At 58.0% G+C, this 20,705-nt stretch overlaps 1 protein-coding gene and 1 long non-coding RNA gene across 15 annotated transcripts in view; one reads left to right on the top strand and one right to left on the bottom strand.

Moving 5' to 3' along the window:
* The window catches only part of KCNQ1 (potassium voltage-gated channel subfamily Q member 1), a 323,759-nt gene that overhangs the window by 126,458 nt on the left and 176,596 nt on the right, over positions 1-20,705 (bottom strand). The gene's annotated exons all lie outside the window — the stretch shown is intronic.
* On the top strand, positions 14,625-19,100 carry LOC118520052 (uncharacterized). The gene is made up of 2 exons (XR_004909502.2): positions 14,625-15,074; positions 18,591-19,100. It is a non-coding gene; the product is annotated as an uncharacterized LOC118520052 (long non-coding RNA).

Raw genomic sequence — 20,705 nt, 5'->3', positions numbered from 1 at the left:
CTCCCGGTCTGTCAGTGGGGCTGGTGCCGCCAAGTGCCCTTGCCAAGAGCTTCCCGCGGTATCCGCGGGTGCTGGGCCCAGCGGGCCGGCTGTCCCCGGCTGCCAGGTGTCACCGCCGGCCCGTCCATCCTGCTGCCTCTCACCTACGCCAACAGCGGGCGCGCTCGGGGGCCGCCACGCCTCACGGCTGTGTGTGCGGCACCGGCGTGGGCTCCGGGCAAGAGCCGGGCAAGCGGGAGGCCACGTGTGTGAGGGAACCAGGACTCCGGTCCCGGGGCCCGGACTTTTGGGGAAAGAAAGGCACATCTGTCTGCATGGTTTTCTTGCTCAAGAAGGGAATGCTGCCATTTGAACGATGATGGTGGGACTCCTTAGCTGGCCTTCGAGGTCCTCTGCCACCGGACACCGCCCTGGCCTCAGGTCCCCGTGTCATCCAGAGCCCGAGCATGCCACCTCCACCCGCTCTTTCAGCGCTCATGGTTTGGCCGTGTTGTGTGCGCCCGCACGCGGTCTCCTCCTTTGCGACTCTGTCTCTGTGAACCCTCCATGACTGACCCCTCACCCCCCACCTGTCTGTTAACACTTGCCACGTTGAAAGCCCTTCCATCCACGCAGAGCCCAGCCCAGCGACCCCGAGACGAGCTGGAGAAGCACAGAGCAGGCCTTTATGTCCACTGATCACAGAATGGTCCCCCAGCTGCCCTGACTCCCCCAGAGCACACTCAGGCCACCGAGGAGCCACGGCTGGAAGCCTAGAGCCCACGGCCCAGCAGGCTGCCCGGTCACAGCACACACGGGGCCTTGCGGGGGCTGGGCAGGGCCTCGGGGGCTGGCCCCGTGCTCAGGCTGCCTGAGGGGGGTGGGCTGCAAGGGCGATGGGGCCTACCCCAAGCCAGTCAGGTGCAGAACGCTAAAAGGCTCCCGTCTGACTTTTCCCGGGGGGGGGGGGGGGCGGGGGGGGGTGGGGAGGCGGGCCAGCAGGACTCTTGCAGCCCGGGCACGGATGGGGCCAGGACGGTGCCATGGCTGTAACAGGCCCTGAAGATGGGACAGGCTCAGGCTGTTACCCGAGTCTCATAGAGGCTCTCGTGGGGCCGGGGACCGCAAGCCTGGCACCCCCACCCCCACCCCCAAGTGACTGGGGACAGAACAAAGGCGTGCTGGTGAGCGGCACGCTGGGCCGTAGCATCTGCAAGAGCCCGGCTCTGTTTGCCCATCTGGAAGCAATATTGCAGAAACGTAAGACGGCCAGAGTACGGGATATTCTCTGAATACGTGAACTCTACAGTGAGGAATATGGATTTAATGGATAATCTTACCAGCAGCCAAAAGAACCCAGATTCCTCCCCAGGCCTTCACCCTGCACTTGGCTTCCACTGCAGCCCAGCCCAGCCAGGGGCCAGCAGTGCCTGTGGCCATGGCCTCCAGAAACAGGGCTGACCCAGGATCTGAGCTCACTTATTTCTCGCGCTGGATGGGAGTGGGGGAAACAGAGACCTGTTCCAGCTCCTGTCCTTGAGACGCCCATTTGCAGCGGGGAGGACGATGCTGGAGAACACATAAGCGTGTGTGTGTGTGTGGGGGGGGGAGGGATTAATTAACATCTACGATGGCTACGACTTGTTCTGGAATCTGGGGGAGAAAAAACCATTTCTGTAGCTCTTCCCAACTTAATATAACTGGAATAATAAAATAAAACAATAAAAACCACAGCGGAAAAGATGACCGGAGCGTTTTTATGGCAAACAGCAGAGGAAGAGCCCAGAAGGGCCCGACGGAGCGCAGCGAACACTGTGATTCAGGGAACGCTTCCAGAAGGCGGGAGGAGGAGCGGAATGCAGGTCCGGCTGGCCTGGGGCGCCGGGAGGAGTGGGGGCTCCCCACGCTCAGTCCACAGAAGCCGCATCTCAGGCAGGGTCCTGGCTACTCTCAGATCCCATTTCAGAGGCTCATTCATCCCTCCCTAACATAAAATCCCCAAATGCCAAACGCTTCGTGACGTGGCTCCTGGTGCAGGGGTGGGGGTCTTCGGCGGGCTGCCTCCCCAGTGCCTGGGACCGCACAGGGGGGTTCTCTGGCTCCTCATCCCCGCCTGGATCCCCCAGCCCAACCCCATTTACAACGAGGGGTCTTCCAGGGAGCTGACCTCACTCTGACAAGAGCCTCGCGGGGAGGCGGAGGTGGGAGTCCTTCCATGTCCCCCACAGCCTCCTCCCCACATCCAGCAGAAGACTCTCCAAGGGACAAGGTGCATGCACGCCCCACACCAGGAGGCTGCAAGAGAGGCATATGCGGAGATGGCCCGGGAGCTCAGCCCCTCCGGCATCCTGGCCACTGGGTACGGCTGCTGAAGCAGGAAGAAGGGCTCGGGCTGTGGTGGTCATGGGGGGGCACCCCCCACTGTGGGCCCCTTTCTACCCCATATGCACATTCCAAGAGGAACGGAAGCCCTCAAAGCTCCTCGACCTACTCCCATCTTATGAGGTGGGGGTGAGGCTCAGAGAGTCTGGCAGCCAGGCCTATGGGTGCCAGGGCAGGGTGCTCTGGGCTGGCCCGCAACCCGGCCTGGCGCCCTGGGGGAGGCAGGTGGGCAGGGAGCCCTCTTCTCTGCCCCAGAACACCTCACTGTGACTACTGGAGGCCCTGCTCGGACCCCCCCAGTGTTGGGGTGCTGCCATCCCCATTCTGGCCTGGGCCCCAGCCAGCCTGTAGTGATATCCCTGAGGCCAGGCAGCCCTGCGGTCAGGGAGCACCAGCACCCCACCTGCACCACAACTAGCAGAGGGCCTGGCACACAGAAGTGCTCAATAAGTGCAGAGTCCGTGGAGGACTGAGGAGAAGGAGCAATACCCACCGCTTGAACGAGTGGACATGGGCACAATGCCCCTCCCCCCCGCCCAGGTTCCCAAAGGACATAAGCCACCGCCTCCTTGGACCTGGTCCCCTCCTTGGCTTTCCGAGGGGCAGGGAATACAGGGAGTGTGTCCCCCTTTCCCTGAAGGGGAGAGAGACCCCATGAGCTTGGGGCATACCAGCTGTCCGTGACCCAGTTTGGTCTAAACAGCTTGACCCAGCCCCATCCAAGGGCTGGACGCAGGTGAGCAGCTAACAGCCCCAGCCACCTGCCACTGCCCCAGGCAAGCTCACCACCAGCCAGTTCTGCCTCCCCTCCAAGGCGCCCTCCTCATAAACAATGCCAGGACCCTCCCCTCTAGGGCTACAGACCAGATTTGAGACCTTTGAGTTGAAAGGAAATCTGAAAAATCAAGTTCCTTTTGTAAGCTGCCAAAGTCCTGGTTTCCTGGTGATGAAGCCCCAAGATGCCTCACTCGGTATTAAGGACAATCTCTCAACTGGGGCAGGGGGCGGGGGAAGGCTGCGATAAAACGACTTGTCCAGGAAACAGCTCAGTTATTCCTGCAGACCTTCCTGGGATTTCCATGCCCTGTGCCTAGTCTTGGGATGCATGGTAGAGCCACCCTGGCCTCTGGGAGCCACAGTCTGGGGGTGACCATCACACTGAAGGACAGATGACCAAGGCATGTGAAGAAGAGAGCTCCCGGGGCAACTCGGGAACACCCTGGGACATGAGGACACTCCCAGACAGGGGAGGAGAGTACATACCCCAGCCAGTGGTGTGAGGAGACTCTGGCCCGAGCAACACATTGTATGCTGCACGAAGCTGGGACCACAGAGGATCGCTGGAGCCCAGAGGAAGGGGCTCAGGACTGGGAGCAGCATGGAGGTTCTGGGGAGTATGGGTGTGGAGGCTGGGCAGGACCAGTGGGTGGGAAGGAAAGACAGCTGTTGGTCACTGCTGCAAAAAACCCCACAGCATCAACAAAAGAAATAAGAAGAGAAGATCTAAACAAAAAGAAAAGATATCCCATGTTCATGGACCGGAAGACTTCAGGTTGTTGAGATGCTGATACTCCCCAAGATGATCTGCAGATAGATTGTCACCCCTCTCAGAATCCCATCTGGTTTCTCTGCAGAAATTGACAAGCTGATCCTAGAGTTCATAGGGAAACTTGAGGGACCCAGAACAGCCAATCGATCTTGACAAAAGAAGAACAAAGCTGGAAGACCCAATTTGGTTCACATGGTTTGGCCCAGCCCCAACTGAGGGGACAGACACAGGTGAGCAGCTCACCTGGGAAGGTTGCAGGACTCAGGCTTCTGGATTCCAAGCTTACCACAAAGCTAGAGTAACCAAGACAGTATGGTACCGGCCTAAGGACAGACATAGGGATCAACGGAATAGAATTGAAAGCCCAGAAGTAAAACCTCACATTTATGGTCAGTTGGTTTTTGACATGGGTGCCAAGATCATTCAATGGGGGGGAAAAGCAGTGTTTTCAACAAATGGTGCTGGGATAACTAGATCTCTGTATGCCACTGAATGAAGCCAGACTCCTATCTCATACCCTATACAAAAGTTAACTCGAATGGATCAAAGACTCAGATGTAAGAGCTAAAACTATAAAGCTCTTGGAAGAAAATAGGAATAAATTTTTGTGACCTTGAATTTGCACATTGCTACTTAGTTACAACACTAAAAACAAGAGCCTCAAGAGAAAAAAGTAGTTTATTTGGACTTCTTCGAAGTTAAAATTCATTGTGAGTCAAAGGACACCATCAAGAAAGTGAAAAGACAACCCACAAAATGGGGGAAAATATAGCTGATAAGGGATTTTTGTCTAGACTATATGAAGAACTCTAGTTACCCAATAATAAGGTGATCAATATAAGTTGGGGAAAGGATCTACGTAGACATTTCATAAAGAAGAAGAGCTACAGATGGCCAATGAGCACATGAAAAGATGCTCAACATCATTAGCCATCAAGGAAATACGAATCAGAACCATGAGATATTACTTCATACCCACTAGGATGCCCAATGTGAACATGACCCACAGTAACAGGTGTTGGCGAGGCTGGGGGGAAATCAGAGCCCTCCTATGTTGCTGGTGGGAAGGTAAGATGGCACAGCCACTGTGGGAAATCATCGGGTGGTTCCTTACGTGGTTAAACATCAAGCTCCCCTACGACTCACCAATTTTGCGACTTGGGGCAAACTCAAGATAAGTGAAAATACATGTTCATAAAAAGCTTGCCTCCTCATGTTCACGGCAACATTATTCATAATGACTGAAAAGTGGAAATAGCCCAAATACCCATCAACGGACGTGAGGATCAACAAAATGGGCTCTAGCCACACCACGGAATACTGCCTGGCCATAAGAGGGAGTGGAGCCTTGGCATCTGCGGCTCAAGGAAGGACCTGGAGGACATCGTGATAAGAAGCAGTCACAAAAGGCCACATGGTGTCTGATTCTCTACGAAACGTCCAGAACAGGCAGATCCACACAGACGGAAAGCAGATCTGTGGCTGCCTGGGGTTGGGACACGGGAGGGAGGGGGGTGGGAGCAGTTGCTACTGGGGATGGGGTTTCTTTTAGGGGTGCTGAAAATGCTCTGGAATGGCATAGTGCTGACGGTTGCACAACTCTGAATATCCGAAAAACCATCGAATCGCACACTTTCAATGGGTGAGTTGTATGGTATGTGAGTGATAGCCGAATAAAGCTAGTGCAGAAACAAAAATTAAAAACACCAAACAAACAAATCAGCAGGACCACAGCACCCTAGCAGGCCCCCAGGCGTTTCCCTCCCCCACCCCGACTCTGAGCTGCCCCCGAGTTGGGGGCCCGGGAGGCCCCTGCTGAGCGGAGGGCCGAGTTCCTACCCATGTCCTGCTACATGGCCCCCAGGTTGGACATTTCTCATGGTGAAGGCCCAGGAACAGGGAGCCAGAAGTCCTGTGCAGCTGGGGTGGGGGGGCGGGGGGGGCCCTGGAAGCCGCACAGCAGAGATGGAGGCTCCCACGCTCCGGGGCCAAGCTGACGTGACTAAAGCTAAACAGACCCCATGCCACAACGGGGTTACAGCTAATTCTGTGCAGCGCGCTGAGCCCCTCACCAGTGATGGCAGCCGTGGGGAGGGGCGGTGGGGCAGGCAGCCCCAAAGGTAATTTGCACACGGAGTTTATAAGGCCCCTCAGCTCTTTTAAACATATGCTTCTCTGATTATAAACAGCTGATGGCTCACAAGATTCAGATTTTCCAGCAAGGCTTCCAAAAAAAGATTACACTCCAAGCAGAGAAAGGTGACGGGGTGCTTTGCTGTGGACGTAACTCCAACCACGTTCTCCAGCAGCTGGAGCCGCCCCTGTTGCCAGGCTCTGAGCATGTGACATCTGTAAAATGTTTGCTGCCATCGACATGTCCTGAGGAGGACTCTGGCCCCAGCCGTGGACCTGGGGAGGGAACAGGGTGAAGGAGACCAAGCCCGCCGTCTGAGACCTAATCCCCCGCCTCCTTGGAGCTGAGGCTGCACAAAGCCCTCACCTCCTGCGTGTAGACCTAGGTCGAGGGCTGAGGCTTCAGGCTGCTGTCCGCCCGGTGCACCCCCAGAGGCCTCCGGACCGGCCCCCTTGGGGGCTGCTGCCCGGGCCTATGCTGACTGCATGTCCCACTACCCCGCCCTCCCCAGGGATTTGAGGTACAAAGAAAGAGGACCAGGACCCCTCACCCAAATGAAACCCTGATTCACCACCTTGCCCAGTTCTGCTTGGCCGTGCTGGGGGCCGGGGGTTGGGCTGCAGACCCCAGGAAGGAAGAGAGTCTGCTGAGAACGTGTTCAAGGCCAGTCTGACCTGTGGCTACTGAGTGACTTTGGGCCTGGGAGTTGTCCTCTCCCTGCCGAGGAGACGCTCCAAGGCGTCCCCAGCTCCGTGAAAAAGAACTGTGTTCAAATGGAACAATTAATGAGCAGGGGGCTCCTGCTGGGGGGAGTCTTGGGAGGCAGGGGCATGGCCCTGAGGGGCCTGGCACCTGGGGGGGGCGGGGGTGGGGGCGGCTCCTCCACACTGGGCACACAGAGGAGCTGCAGGGAGGATGGGGCGGCGCATGCAGGATCGTACCCGGGAATGCGGGCAAAGGCGCACCCGCCCTCACACCCCATGAGCACCCCGTCTGCAACAGCGCTGGCCTAGCAAGTCGAAAGGCTGTGAGGTCATGCGGCAGAGAGGGAAGGACGGACAGACGGAGCCCGGTCCTGAGATGCCCAAGAGCAAAGCCCAGCGTGCGTACCTGCTACTTGTCCCTTGACCTTTCTGCGCCCCGGGTCCCCATCACCACGCAGACTGTTGATAGGACTAAAGGCATTACCGTCACAAAGCCCTTGCTTGGACTGGGTGTGACGCCGGGGTCACCGTGCACTGTCGGTTAGGTAAAACAGGCCAGGCCTCCCTACTCGGCGTCCCCAGGGCCGCTGTCCACCCACACAGGGCATCCTGCTCCCTTCACTCTGGCTAACCCATGGGAGGGCTCATCCCCGTGCCCAGGTGCAGAAAACCAACTGGGACCGAGCTGGCTGCCAAGCCCCCTCCTCCGGGGCCCTCATCATGGAAGAGCCATCCGTGTGGGGCATGCACAAAGACGGCTGAGGCCAGTCCGTGGGCCCACAGGCCACAGGTCACTGAGGGACAGGGAGCTGCACCGGTGAGAAGCTAAGGGATCGTTGTGCAGGTCCCACTGCTGGCACCCGAGGGCAGGGTGTCAGGAAGGGAGGTGTGGGGTGCCTGCCTGCCCTGGGTGTGTGCCCTTCGAGGTGGGCTGGGGAATGGACCCGTGGGACCCGCTCAGAGACAGATGAGAAGGCGCCCTGACGACCAAGCCCCCTACCCTGACACCCGGGAGGCTACCTGGTGGTGTGGGGTGGCCGGTTACCAGCCTCAGGAGAGGCAGAAAGGGCCCTTCGTCCTGCCCACGCACTAGAGAACTGGATTTGAATGTTTCTGGGGGAGAAAAGAATCACCTGTTCCAGGTGCCGGATCACATTCTAGCTATTAGCCTCTCTCATTGTCACAAAGTCCCCCTCTGCTCAAACCCCAACAGCTCCCTGCTGCCCAGAGCCCACCTCCTGAGTCACAAACACCCCTCTCACGGGCACCCCAGGTGAGCAGCCGCTGGCCTGGAGGACGGAATTCAAATCCTGAGGAAGCAGAAACATGGCTTGCGCACAGCACTCTCTCCCTGTGCCCAGATGCGACTAACCACTGGCAAAAGCTGACAGGCGGCCGAGTCCTCTTCGCTGACCCTGTCGAGGGCCAGACTGAACCAGACTAGGATGGCTGTATCAGCTAGCTACTGCCAAGTAACAAACGGCCCAACAACACCACAGCTTCAGTCAGTGAACGTTAATTATCTCATGTGGTTCTGAGGGTGGTTCTGGCTCAGGGTCTCTTGGGATGTCGGCCAGGACTGTGGCCACCGGATGGCTTGACTGAGACTGGAGGATCCACCACCATGATGGCGTGCTCATGAGGTCACTGGTGGGACACCTCAGTTTCTCACCATGTGGGGCTCTCCGCGGGGCTGCTTGCGTGTCCTCACAACATGGTGGGCAGCTTCTTCCCGAGTCAGGGATCCCAGTGGGAGAGCAAGGAGGAAGCTCTGATGCCTTTTACGACCTGGTTTTGGGAGGCACACTCGGACATTGCCACCACATTCTATTTCTCAGAAGCAAATCACTAAGTCCAAAAAAAAAAAAAAAAAAAAATCAAGGGGAGGGAATTAAGCTCCGTCTTTTGAAGGAAGGAGTCTCAAAGGCCTCATGGACAGATCTGAAAACCACACGGCCACGTGGTACCCCAGATAGACGGCCCTTTCTCCTCATTCTCGTCTTTTTTTGTCCTAATCACACCCATCCTCCAAGCCTGCTGGCTCAACTGGAGTGTTCTCATTCGGTTCCCCAAAGCCTCTCATAGCCAGCAATTTTGTGCCCACTGTTCCCCAGAGGCCTGGTGGGTTCCACCGAGCAGCCTCGCCCTCTACAGGCACAGAGCCAAGGATATCTGGGTTCTCTGCAAGGATCTGTTCTCACCCTAAATATTGAAGGAGGGCCCTTCGACATTTAAAAACAATCTACAATCCCCAGGGCTCCCGGGACGGGGCTTCCTATCAACGCTTCTGCCAGAACTCCAGAGATAGTGGAGATTCTCTCTGCGTTGAGCCTGGCAGTGCTAGCGCCCTCAGAGGCCTGGGCCCATCCAACCCCGAGGACCGGGGAGGCTGCGGCTGAGTGGCAGCTGTGCCAAGGGCCAGCCTGGGCAGGAAATGGGGGACAGGCCTGCCCTGGGGGGCGGTGTGGTGGGAAGGAATCGCCTCTGGAAGGTGATGGCGGAAAAGACTCTTGAGGCGACGGGTCTGGTAGGGCCCATCTCCCTGTGCTTCCCCACCCCCCATGCCTGGCACCCAACCAGGCCCCAAGCAGGTGCTCAGGAGACAGCTGCTGAGCTAACCCGCATCGAAGCGGGGGCTCTGGGAGAATCGGGGTTGGCTAATCAAGGCTTGGCTGCACAACGCCGAAACATACACACAGAGCACAGCTGCCCTCTCGATGGGACGCAGCCCACACCCCACGCTGCCACTCATCGGGAACGCCCGGACTCGAGAGCCCCCACCCGTCGGGCCTCAGGTTCTTGCTGACCCCAATGCAGGAGAGCAAATCTGCTCACGGGAGACAGCCGGGGCCGACCCTAACACAGCATAACTGTCTAATGGCGCTCCCCCACAATTCTTCCCTTCCCATGCTGCACTGGGAGAAGGGGTCCCGTGGGGGCCCAAGCTTGTCCTGGAACTGGGACCCCTGTCAGTCACACTCATTGCGCTGAGCCCTGGGTCCCGCCCTGGGAAGTGAAGGCAGGGCAAGCAAGGCACCGGGATAAGCCACGCCCGAGGAGTGACCATGCCCATAGCTGGGGCAGAGGGGCTGGCGCTGACCCACCTACACAGGTTTCTTAAGATCCAGCTTGCGCCCCCTGACTCTTCAGCCACAGGGTCCCACCCACCAGGGCCACCTCCTCTGGGAGCCCCTCCTGGCTGCCTCTTGCCCCCAAGGGGGGCCACTACCTCCAGGCTTCCTGCCTCTCTCACAGGGTGATGGCAGGTCTCCCCACAAGGCAAGACCTCCTTGTGTCCCCTCCCACCCCCCACTCCCCAATTCTCTCCATTCAGCAGCCAGAGTGGTCTTTCTAGAAGGGAGACCTGATACTCACCACCACTCTCCCCAAACCTCCCAGAGATGCCCCCCTGCACTTCCCCTCTGCCATGGCTGGTGAAGCCCAGAATGGCCCGGAGTCTGCTCATCCTCCCTGGGGGTGTGACGCTCCAAAGTGGGGAGCACAAGGCAGGGAGACCGGCAGATGAGAGCTTTGAGTGGGGATGGGAGGGCATGCCGCCTGTGGGTACAAGGCAGACCTGGGGTGGATAGGCAGGTGGGGTAGAGGTGTCAGGGCTGAGTGAGATGGGGTGTCATCCACAGGCCAACATACCCAAGGCCGCCGGGGCGGAGGGGAGGCCCAGGCGGGTGCACGAGGCCCACAGAGGCCATTGCAGGAGGAACACTCTGGAATGAGGATGTGGGAAGCAGGGTCCACAGAGACTTTCGACCAGCGGAGAAGCCCCTGGATGGAGGGTCATGGGGGTCACGGAGACCTGACCCAGGACAGCTGCAGTGGTGTGTGTGCAAGTGTGTGTGCTTGTGTGCACAAAGCTGCACTGGGGGTGGGGGAACGGAACAGGGGCCACTGGTTCTGGGGACATGGGCGCTGGCTACCGAGTGCACGGGCTGACCCGAAGAGCAGGCTTCTCAGCCACTGCATCGGTCACTCAGGGGTGCCCGGGGCCCCTCAGCCCCCTCCACGTTCCAGTCCACTTCCGAGAGCAGCTCAGGGCAAGGCCCTTCCCTGGGAAGATGGTGCCGAGGCAGCCACGTGGCCCTGGGCCTCTCTGCTTCAGCAGGAAGCAGCTCTCTGGGAACCTGGCTGAGCCTGAAGGCGGTTCCACCCTTAGACTCTTGCGGGGGGGTGGTGGGGGGGGGTGGGAAGCGGTAGAGGGGAGTGGGGGCGAGCCACGGCCCCGGGGAAGAGTCCTGTCACTTGGGTGAGGGGCTCCCACCCAGTCCTTCCCTCCTGCCTTGCCCCGTGGGAGGAGGGCTGGTGTTCCCCCCCGGGACACCCGGGGCTCTGGGCCCCATCTGCACTTCTGTGTTGGCAAACACAGGAGAATTAGCTCAGCGACTTCCTCTCCTAATCCCCCACCCCCATTCTAAATACCTCGGAATCAAGAGAAAAGCCGAGTGGACGTTTTGAGCCTAATTCTCTTCAGCTGTGTGTGCGTGTATGCGTGCACTCGGGTGCAGAGGCCTGCGAGGAAACCTTTTGAACCCCGAATATTAGTGTTAGAGGGAGCGCGAGGAGCGTTAGGTCAGCCCCCGCCATGTACAGCTGAGACAAACCAGATGCCCCCTGTCACACGGGAAGCTGAGGTGGAGGCCACCAGGTGCCCGGGCTCTCTGCCCTGCACCCGCCTTGCAGTCCCGAGGTTTCCACGACCCGAGAGCCCCCAGGCTGGCCTGGGCTCGGAGGGGACCCCAGCCCCACTCAGGCGGGAGCTGGCCGTGCCCGCCAGCCCCCTCCTGAATTCTGATGTGCCAAAGCCAGCCCCAGGTCCCCCTCCCAGCACGCCTGGCAGCCCACCACCCGCCCACCCCCCCCGGTCTCCCCCAGGCTGGCTTGGGGTCCGCCCAGCCTCACATCCTTCTCCAGCCAATTCCCACGTGTCTCTTGTCTCCCGACTAGACAACAAACCCCTCTCAGTCTCAGCATGTTTTCCTCTGTGTCTCCCCCAAAGGACTAGAGCGGGGCGGGGGGGCGGTGTGGGCACACAACAGGTGCGCTGGGGCTCGAGGCAGCGCTAGCTGATTGACGGCGCCCCATGTGCAGCGAGGGGGTGAGGGCTGAGGACTGGCCCGCACGTGACTCCCACCCGTCCTCCCTGACCACTGTGTCAAAATCGACAGCGCCAGCCTCCTCAGCCGGGCTCGAAGCACGGCCCCAAGAAGGTGGTCACGCGAGCGCACAAAGACGCCGTGTCTGTGGAGTTTCACCACGAGGGGGTCTGTTAGGGGAAAATCCACGTGTTCAGGATGTCAGGCTCCGAGGTTGGAGGGCTGACTGGGGCAAGCATAGTCGCAAGGAAACACAGACAAATGAACCTGGCCGCTCAGGAGCTGCGCCCCCACCCAAGCACACAACTAGAACCCAAATTTTGTTCAGATCGGATCAACTCCATTTTCACAATTAAAAAAAAAAAAATCAGTTTTCAAGATGAAATCCCAATCAACACTGTCACTCTTTTAAAAAGGGGGGCCCCTATTTTAAGCAGACTGGCTTTAGGTGGCTTTTTATCCCATGCTCGATGTCCTTGGATGACAAACAAACCAAACAGAAAAGTTGGGGAACAGCTCACATTCGTGAGTAAAGACTAGAGGAGTCAGCTACTGGAAAGACAATGCAGCTCCCAAGATCCACCTAGGGATCTGTGTGTTCTGACAAAGAAGAATGTCCAGAGCACTTTGAAAATTTCTTGTCTGTCTTTCCTACTGGAATATAAACCCCACAGAGGCAGGAAATCTGTGAAATCACTCTGAGGATCTGGGGCTCCCACTCCCCTGACTTCCCTGGGGAGGTGGAAATGGACATACCTGGAGAATGTCCAGGGAAGGGGCTTCGCCTCCCCCTGAAGGGTGCAGAAGGCCACGAGAGGCAGAGGTTGGAGCCTTACCCCACTGGCTCACAGCAGTGAGAACCAGGGCAGTGCCCCAGGCTGCATTCGGCCTCCTGTTCTAGGCCTTCTTGGCCAGCCAGCCCTCCTGTTCTTGTCTCGACAGCTACACAAGGCTGGCAGCAGCCCTTCTCCCTTCCAGGTAGGAATCCCAAGGCTGCACAGTGTGGGCCAGGACTCCAGTCCCTCCCTGCCATTCTTTGCCAGGGCGGAGGGTGACAGTGGTCACTTGGGGGGAGGAGGGAGTAGGGGGCTGGGCAGGCAAAGGTGGTAGGAAGGTGGTGGGGCCTTCCGTGGGCCAAAGCTCCAAGCCCTTGGAGCACGCTCCATTGTCCCAACAGACTTCACTTACAAAACCCAAGCTCAAAGATAAATGAAGAATTTCAAGATGGTGACAGCAGAGCATTAAAACCCTGTGTGTGGGACCCTTCTAAGTGCAGGGCCCCATGCGATGATCCTGGTTACAACCTGCGTCTGGGGTAGGCAGATGCCCAGAAACACCCACCCAGGCGGTGAGGGCTGGCTGACCCTCTGTCAAATGCACCAACCGAGGCTTGCTGTACAGCCTTCCCGTGGCTGGTCAGGGGACAGAGAGATGACCAGTCTGGCACTGCTTGTGAAGGTCTGAAAGCAAGCTGTTGATGAGCAAAAAGACAACACCATTTCCCCCTTCTCCTGCAGGCTGAACCACAAAGAAAAAACTGACTCAGTCACCCTTGGAGAAATTCCTGGCTCTTTTTGTAGACACATATTTCAGGCAAAAGCAGTGGAGATGAATGGCCTCATTGCTTGCTTTGGGTGTGGGGATGGCTGCTTGCTTGGCTGGCTCTAGCTTCCCCCTTCCTCCCTTGAAGTCAACCCTGGTTGGGGGAGAGTGGGGTAACAACTTCTGAGAAAATACTGAGAGTTCACAGAAGGTCTAAATTGCCCTAGACTTGCATAAAACCTCAGTAGAGTGAGAGCCCCATAAGGACAGACTTCCTGACGGCTGTTTGCTGTAGACTGTCCGTGTTTATGGCAGTGCTTGGCACCCAGAGGAGCTCAGAAGACGTGTGGGGTGGGTGGGTGGGTGGGTGGGTGGATAGGTGTGTGGGCAGATGGGGGGATGGATAGGTGTGTGGGCAGGAGGGAGGGTGGATGGATGGAGGGATGGATAGGTGTGTGGGCAGGAGGGAGGGTGGATGGATGGGTGGGTGGGTGGGTGGATAGGTGGGTGGGCAGATGGGGGGATGGATAGGTGTGTGGGTAGGAGGGAGGGTGGATGGATGGAGGGATGGATAGGTGTGTGGGCAGGAGGGAGGGTGGATGGATGGGGGGATGGATAGGTGTGTGGGCAGGAGGGAGGGTGGATGGATGGGTGGGTGGGTGGGCAGATGGGGGGATGGATAGGTGTGTGGGCAGGAGGGAGGGTGGGGGGATGGGGGGATGGATAGGTGTGTGGGCAGGAGGGAGGGTGGGTGGATGGGTGGATGGATGGATGGGCAGTTAGGTGGATGGGTGGGTGGACAGTAGGGAAGACAGGAGACAGTGGACCCAGCCTCCAGGCACAGGCAGATCATAGGAGGGAGGCTTCACCGAGAGCTGTAGCGGTCCTGGCGGGAAGCGGACCCCCGGGGTCACCTCCTTTGGGGTGACCTGGGCAGGTCCTCTCCTTCAGGAAGCCGCCTGCCAGAGTCTGGGCACCCTCGTCACAAGGTCTCCTGAGGAGTGAACAACAGGACGTCCATAGAGCCCCGATAGCAGCACCGTCGCGCCCGGCATGGTCCCCAGAGGGAGATGGGAGGCCGCCTGCCCGCCTGCCTTCGTTGGCCCATGCGGTAAGGGTCTGCAGCAGGCCGTCTGTGTGCTGAGTGCCGAAAGTTCCATGGGGCACCCAGTAGGGTGTGGACGCGTGGAAGCGACCGGACGGGTGGGTGGACATTTGCACCGCGAGCTGGGGTGGGGTGGGGCGCGGCACGTGGCACTGTAGTTGCCCCGCCAATCCAAACCCCGGTGGCATCGGCACTGGTCCCTCTCGACCAATGGCAGAGCGTGGTACACTGCTTTCCGCGCCCAGCCAATCTGCGCGGCGGCACGCGGCAACCCACCCCGCGGGCCCATCCAATCAACGGCCGGGCAGCTGCCACGTCAGCCGGGGTCCGGGTGCGGCCGTAGTCTTTCGGCAGACCGTCGCCCCGCTGCTCAGTCGGCGCTGAGCTCTCTTCGGGGCTGGCCTGTCGGCGGGGCTGTGCTCACGGCCGCACCCTCTCCTCGGCTGTGCCGTCCTCTCGGCCGCGGCAGCCCCGCACCGAGCCCCATAGCCCGCGCTCCTCAGCCCCCACCCAGCGCTGCGGGCGCGGTCCGACCAGGCGGCGCGGGACGGGTGACCGCCGGCGCACCGAGGTGAGCTCTGCGTCCGGCGGGCGGGGGGCCGGCTCTCCCCTCGGCACCTCCGGGAGAGTCGGCCCGGGTCGGGGGTCCTGGTCCGGGATCCGAGTCCGGGGATCGGATTCCGCGCCTGCAGTCTGCCTCGCAGTTCTGCGTCGTGGTTCCGAGTCCGGGTCCAGTTCTGCAGCTGGAGTCCACCTCACGGTCCTGCATCGGGGATCCAAATCCGGGGGTCGAATTCCGCGCCTGGAGTCCGCCTCGTATTTTTGAGTCCGGGTCGGATTCCGTGCCTGGAGTCCGCCTCGCGGTCCTGCATCGTGGTTCCAAGTCCGGGTCCGATTCCGCATCTGGAGCCCGCCTCGCGGTCCCATATCGTGGTTCCGAGTAGGGGATTAGAGCCAGGGTCTGGAGTCCGCCTCGTGGTCCAGCCTCGGGGATCAGAGTCGGGGGTCGGAGATGGGGTCCGGAGTCCGCCTCGTGGTCCTGCGTCGTGGATTTGAGTCGTGGATCGGAGCCGGGGTCCGGAGTCCGCCTCGCGGTCCAGCCTCGTGGTTCCGAGTTGGGGATTGGAGTTGAGGTCCGGAGTCCGCCTGGGGGTCCCGCCTCGTGGTTCGGAGTTGGGGATCGGCGTTGAGGTCTGGAGTCCGCCTCGCGGTTCCGAGTTGGGGATCGGAGTTGAGGTCCGGAGTCCGCCTCGCGGTCGCGCCTCATGGTTCGGCGTTGGGGATCGGAGTTGAGGTCCGGAGCCCGCCTCGCGGTCCGGCCTCATGGTTCTGAGACGCGAGATCGGAGCCAGGATCTGGAGCCCGCCTCGCGCGCGGTCCAGCCTCGTGGTTCTGAGTCGGGTATCGGAGTTGAGGTCGGAGTCCGCCTCAAGGTCCCGCCTCGTGATTCTGAGCCCCGGGATCGGAGCCAGGATCTGGAGTCCGCCTCGCGGCCCAGCCTCGTGGTTCTGAGTCCCGGGATCGGAGCCAGGATCTGGGGTCCGCCTCGCGGTCCAGCCTCATGGTTCCGAGTCGGGGACCAGAGCCGGGGTCCAGAGTCCGCCTCACGGTCCAGTCTCTCGGTCCTGCATAGGGGACCGGAGCCGGGGTCCTTTGTCGTTGGGAATCCGAGTCTGGGTGGGTGTTCTGATTTTGACGCTCAGGGTTCCAAGTTCGGGATCGAGGCAGAGTCCGTTGGAGTTAAGATGGGAATTCTGAGTCGGAAATCAGAGTCCACGTGGTGGTTCTGAGTCCAGGGTCCGAGTCAGGGATCTGAGTCTGCGCGTGAAGTCCGCCTTCCTGCCTACGTGGCAGATTCCAGGGTCGGCGGTCTGGGGGCGGGATCAGAGCCAGGATTGGAGTTGGGATTCTGGGACTGCGTTGGGTTCCGAGTGAAGGGTGGGGTTACTGGTGGGGGGGGTCTAGAGTCCAAGTTAGAATCTGAGTTCCAAGTAGGGGATCCAGGTCGGGGTCCTACTGGGATTGGAGCCAGAGTAGTGCTTCTGAGTAAGAATCTGGAGACTGTGTGTGGAAGGTGTCTGGTTCTGAGGCAGGTCCGCGTGGGGAATCCGACTCGGGGTTTAGGGATTCTCAGTTGGAGATTGGAGTTGGGGTTAGGGGTCCGATTTGGGGATCACAGTCAGAAATGGGAACTGAGGTTTCTAGTCGGGGTGGGGATTCTGAGTCACAGGTCCGCTGGGAGTTGGGGTTTGGAATCATGGGTCTAGGTAGGGGAGGAGAGTAGGGAATAGAAGTCTTGATCACATCTGGGATTGGAGTTGAGGACTGGAGTCACGAGTCTCAGTCTGGACAGCAGTGGGGACAGCCTGGAAGTTCGGTTCCCCCAACCCCCAACCCCAGTGTTGCTCCAGCACATTAAACTGCCTTTTCTGTAAAATGGGGACGAGTGTCTTCTTCCCACAGGCCGGTTCTTGTTATGAAAGGGATGAATTCGTCTACACTGCATACATAGCTCTGTCCTAGATGGAGAGTCACCCAGTACTGAAACGTGGCTAGAACAGCAATGTCCGCATTTTAGGTGCATTTGCCAGTCCTCTCCGTGTTCTGGTGCCCTTGCTGGACCGAGAGCTCCCAGGAGGGACTTTTCTGTTCTGTTCTCTGCTGCCTGCCCCCCTACTCAGCCGAGAGCCTGATACACAGCCTTGCTCGGGCAATACTTGTTGAAGGAAAGCAGGCAGGCAGGATTAACCAGATTTCTATGGTGTCTCAAATGATCCATCTCTGCACCTGTTTTCCAGATACTCACTGGGAGAAAAATTTAAGGATTGGGTTGCTTGATTACAGTTCTATTTTAATGTGTTTCCAAACATGCTAAAGAGAAAAGTGGGCCTGTTTCAGGATTTATGCTCCAGCAAGAGGGATCTTTTTAAATTGGGAATCAGAGCATGTCCAAATTCAAATAAGGGGAGAACACAAGAAAATTATAAACTAGTTCCCTTATGAATGCTGAAGTCCCATGTACACCATTAGCTAACCGAATCCAACAGTGTATTAAACAGTTCTTCAACAAGTGGGATTTCTCCTAGGAATGCAAAGATGATCCAATATCAGAAACTCTATCCGTGTAATTCACCACATTAAGAGACCAGAGGAGAAAAACCATATGGTTCTCTCAGTAGAGACAGAAAAATTATATAGTTTCAGGCCTATGCATGATTTTAGGGTGGGAGGATAGCACTTAGCCAGCCAGGATGAGATACCCTGATGTGATACAGGTTCTGAACCAACACTTGGCTTTTCAGCAGACTGTATCCATCCCTTTCAGAGAAGGAGTAGGCACAGGGGGCCACCCCAGGCCACAGGCGTCCCCCCGCACAAGGGAAGGGGACAGAGCCAAAGGAGAGGCCCAGGAGAGAGGGAACCGCCCGTCCTGAGAGTGTTGCCTCTGTCGGACAAAGTATTGAGGTCCCCAAAGAACTTTGGTTAACATGGGCTGGATCTGTTGGTAGTTAGTTAGCTCCTTAGAAGTTAAAACTGAGAAACATTTAAAACCAAACCCAGAGCCCTCACAGCACAGATCCCGGCGGGTCACGCTTCCTTTGGAAAACTCTTTAACTTTGTGAGAGTGAGAGCAGAACAGGCAAATAATATCTGAGTATTACGATGAAAGTGGTTTTGACCTTGTGCAAGAGGGCCTCCGGGGCTCCCCGGGGTCCTCAGACCACACTCTGAAAACTGCTGAGCTGCACGAAAAACAGAGTCAACTTTCAGAATGGAAAAGAGACGTGAGCAAAGGTTTTGGATAGAAGATCGATGCCCCCCCCTTCCCCCCCCCCCCCCAGCACTTGAGCCACAGTGAGTGAGTGAGAAGCAGAATAGAAGTTAAAGCAGTAACACTTACACCCGGTCAGGAATTAACAAAGAAGACTTTTATGGAGAAAACTTTAAAATTCTACTGAAGGATGTAAAGGAAGATCTTTTGATATGGAGAGACATTCCATTCTCTTGGATGAGGCAGCTTAGCTTGAGAAAGGGGTCAGGGTTTTCCAGATCTTTAAGTTTAGTACAACTCTGCTTAAACTTCCAGTTGGAGTTTTTGAGGAACTTGACAAACATATTCTAAAATGTATGTGAAAGGAAAAGATCTGCAAACACCAAGTGCACTTTGAAAAGGGAGAACAGAGAAGGCCTTGTACCAGCAGATCCCGGGGCACACTCCAAGCCTCAGTAACAGGAGCGGCGGGGGACGCCGGCCCAGGAGAGACTCCAGAGGCGGCCTTGCTTCGGGAGGAAGGTGGCCTGAGACAGAGGTGACGCCGCGTGTCCGTGGGGACCACGTAGAGGACGATCCGGGGGAAGCTAGCCCTGAGTGGAGAAATCGGAATGTGGATTCCTACGTGACCCCCTGGAGAAAGCAGGCTCCAAATGGACAAAAGAGTTGATGCTTATTTTCGAGGAGGGGGCGGGGGTGGGGAATAACCTGGGGCCTCTGTAGCCTGTGGGGGGGAGGGGGGTGTCGAACACAGTACCCAGAAAGCACAAACTTCAAAAGTTATGAGCTTGAATACATGCAAATAAAGTATTTCTGTTAAATCAGTCCACTGTGGTGAACTGTTTTTGTCGTGCCTCGAAGACAAGACGCTCTTTTCACTCTCACTCGAGTGACTCTGCCCAAGTTACAGATGACAAATGACACGGTATTTGAAACAAAACTGATAAGGGAATAATAGCTAAAATATACTAGAATGTCCTGCAAACCAGGGAGAAAAAGATAGGAAGCCCAAGAGAACAGTGGCAAGTGATACTAACTGGCAGTTTGTGGGGGTGGGGGGGTGGGGGGGCTACGGGAAGATGCCCACGCTCCTTGAAGCAATCAGAAATGCGGATGACAGCGAGGGGCATGCTTCATAAGAGAAGAATTAGAAAGTAGGATCATGCCAAGTGTTGGCAGCAATGCAGGAAACAAGCCTCCCTGTGTGCTGCAGGTGGCCGTGTGAGACAGGCACAGACATTCTAGAGAACCTTCCAGCACTTCTTCCTCAAATAAAATATTTAATACCTGCAGCCCAGCAGTTTCCCTCCTGGGTAAACAGCTAGAGCACTCTCAGCAGAACAACGAGGGGCTGTGTGTGTGCAAGCTCAGTACAGCCCTGCCTGTGGGGGTGGGGACTTGGAACCCGGCGCTGTGGTTAGGGGTAAGGACTAGATGTACACTTCACGGGCCGGAGACATGCGCAAACACGGCGCTGAGGGGCGCCGACGCCAAGCAGAGCGAGGGCCTCAGTCCACGGCTCTGTCCTGAAGCTCAGGTGACCACCGCCCAGCCGTGCTAGCACATAGTGCATGCATCACCGGGGCACACGCACACAACGGTCTATCTATACGGCACCGGAGCAGCTGTCTGGGGGGGGGGGGGAGCGGGGGGGGCTACAAACGGAGATCGGATGGAAAAGCACGGAGAGGAACAGAGCGCTGCCTCCCTCCCACGGACCCTCCCAGGGGGACCGTGTTTCCCGGACTCAGGGCTGCGAGTTAGCCCACGGCCCATGCAGTCGAGTCCCCAGAGCCAAGAAGGAAGGAATGAATGCGTGTCCCATCACTCTCCTGCCAGGTACCCTCTAGTGGTTTCTATTTCTAGGAAATCATATTCAAATTCCATCAGGTTTTACAAGATCCGCCCTGCCTGCTGTCCTCCTGAGTTCCTGTCACGCCAGCCTCCTGCCTCTTTCTCAAACTGGCCAAGTGCCCCGGAACCTGTGCACCAGCCCCCTCTGCCTGGCTGGCCTGTCCCTATGGGCTCCTGTGACAGGTCCTCCTCCCCTTTCAGGTCTCACCTGAAATGCTGCACGGCAGCTCTGTGAGCTGCCCCTGCCGGGGCGGGGGGGGCGTTAGCGCCCCCCCCAGGTCAACACTAGGTTTCAAGCCCCCACAAACACACGCTACACCACAGTATTTTCTAGTGCCTGCCCTGTCTCCCCCACCAGAAGGGAGGCCTCCCGAGAGCGCGTTGTCTCCTCTACGGGGTCTGCGCACCGGCTGCGTCATGCATTTCTGCTGAATGGCTTCATTGATTTGTTGAATGAAGGAAAAGGCCAGGCCAGGAAAGCGTGCGTCCATTTTCAGAGCACAGAAAGTAAGCAGCACGTGGGGATCCTCGCTCCTCAGCCCAAGAGTTCCCAACCGCTGCGCTGCTGACATCTGG

Source organism: Halichoerus grypus, chromosome 11 (assembly GCF_964656455.1).
Source record: "Halichoerus grypus chromosome 11, mHalGry1.hap1.1, whole genome shotgun sequence".
NCBI lineage: Eukaryota > Metazoa > Chordata > Mammalia > Carnivora > Phocidae > Halichoerus > Halichoerus grypus.
The sequence above is the reverse complement of the archived record's forward strand: the minus strand, read 5'-3'. Positions and strand labels throughout refer to the sequence as shown.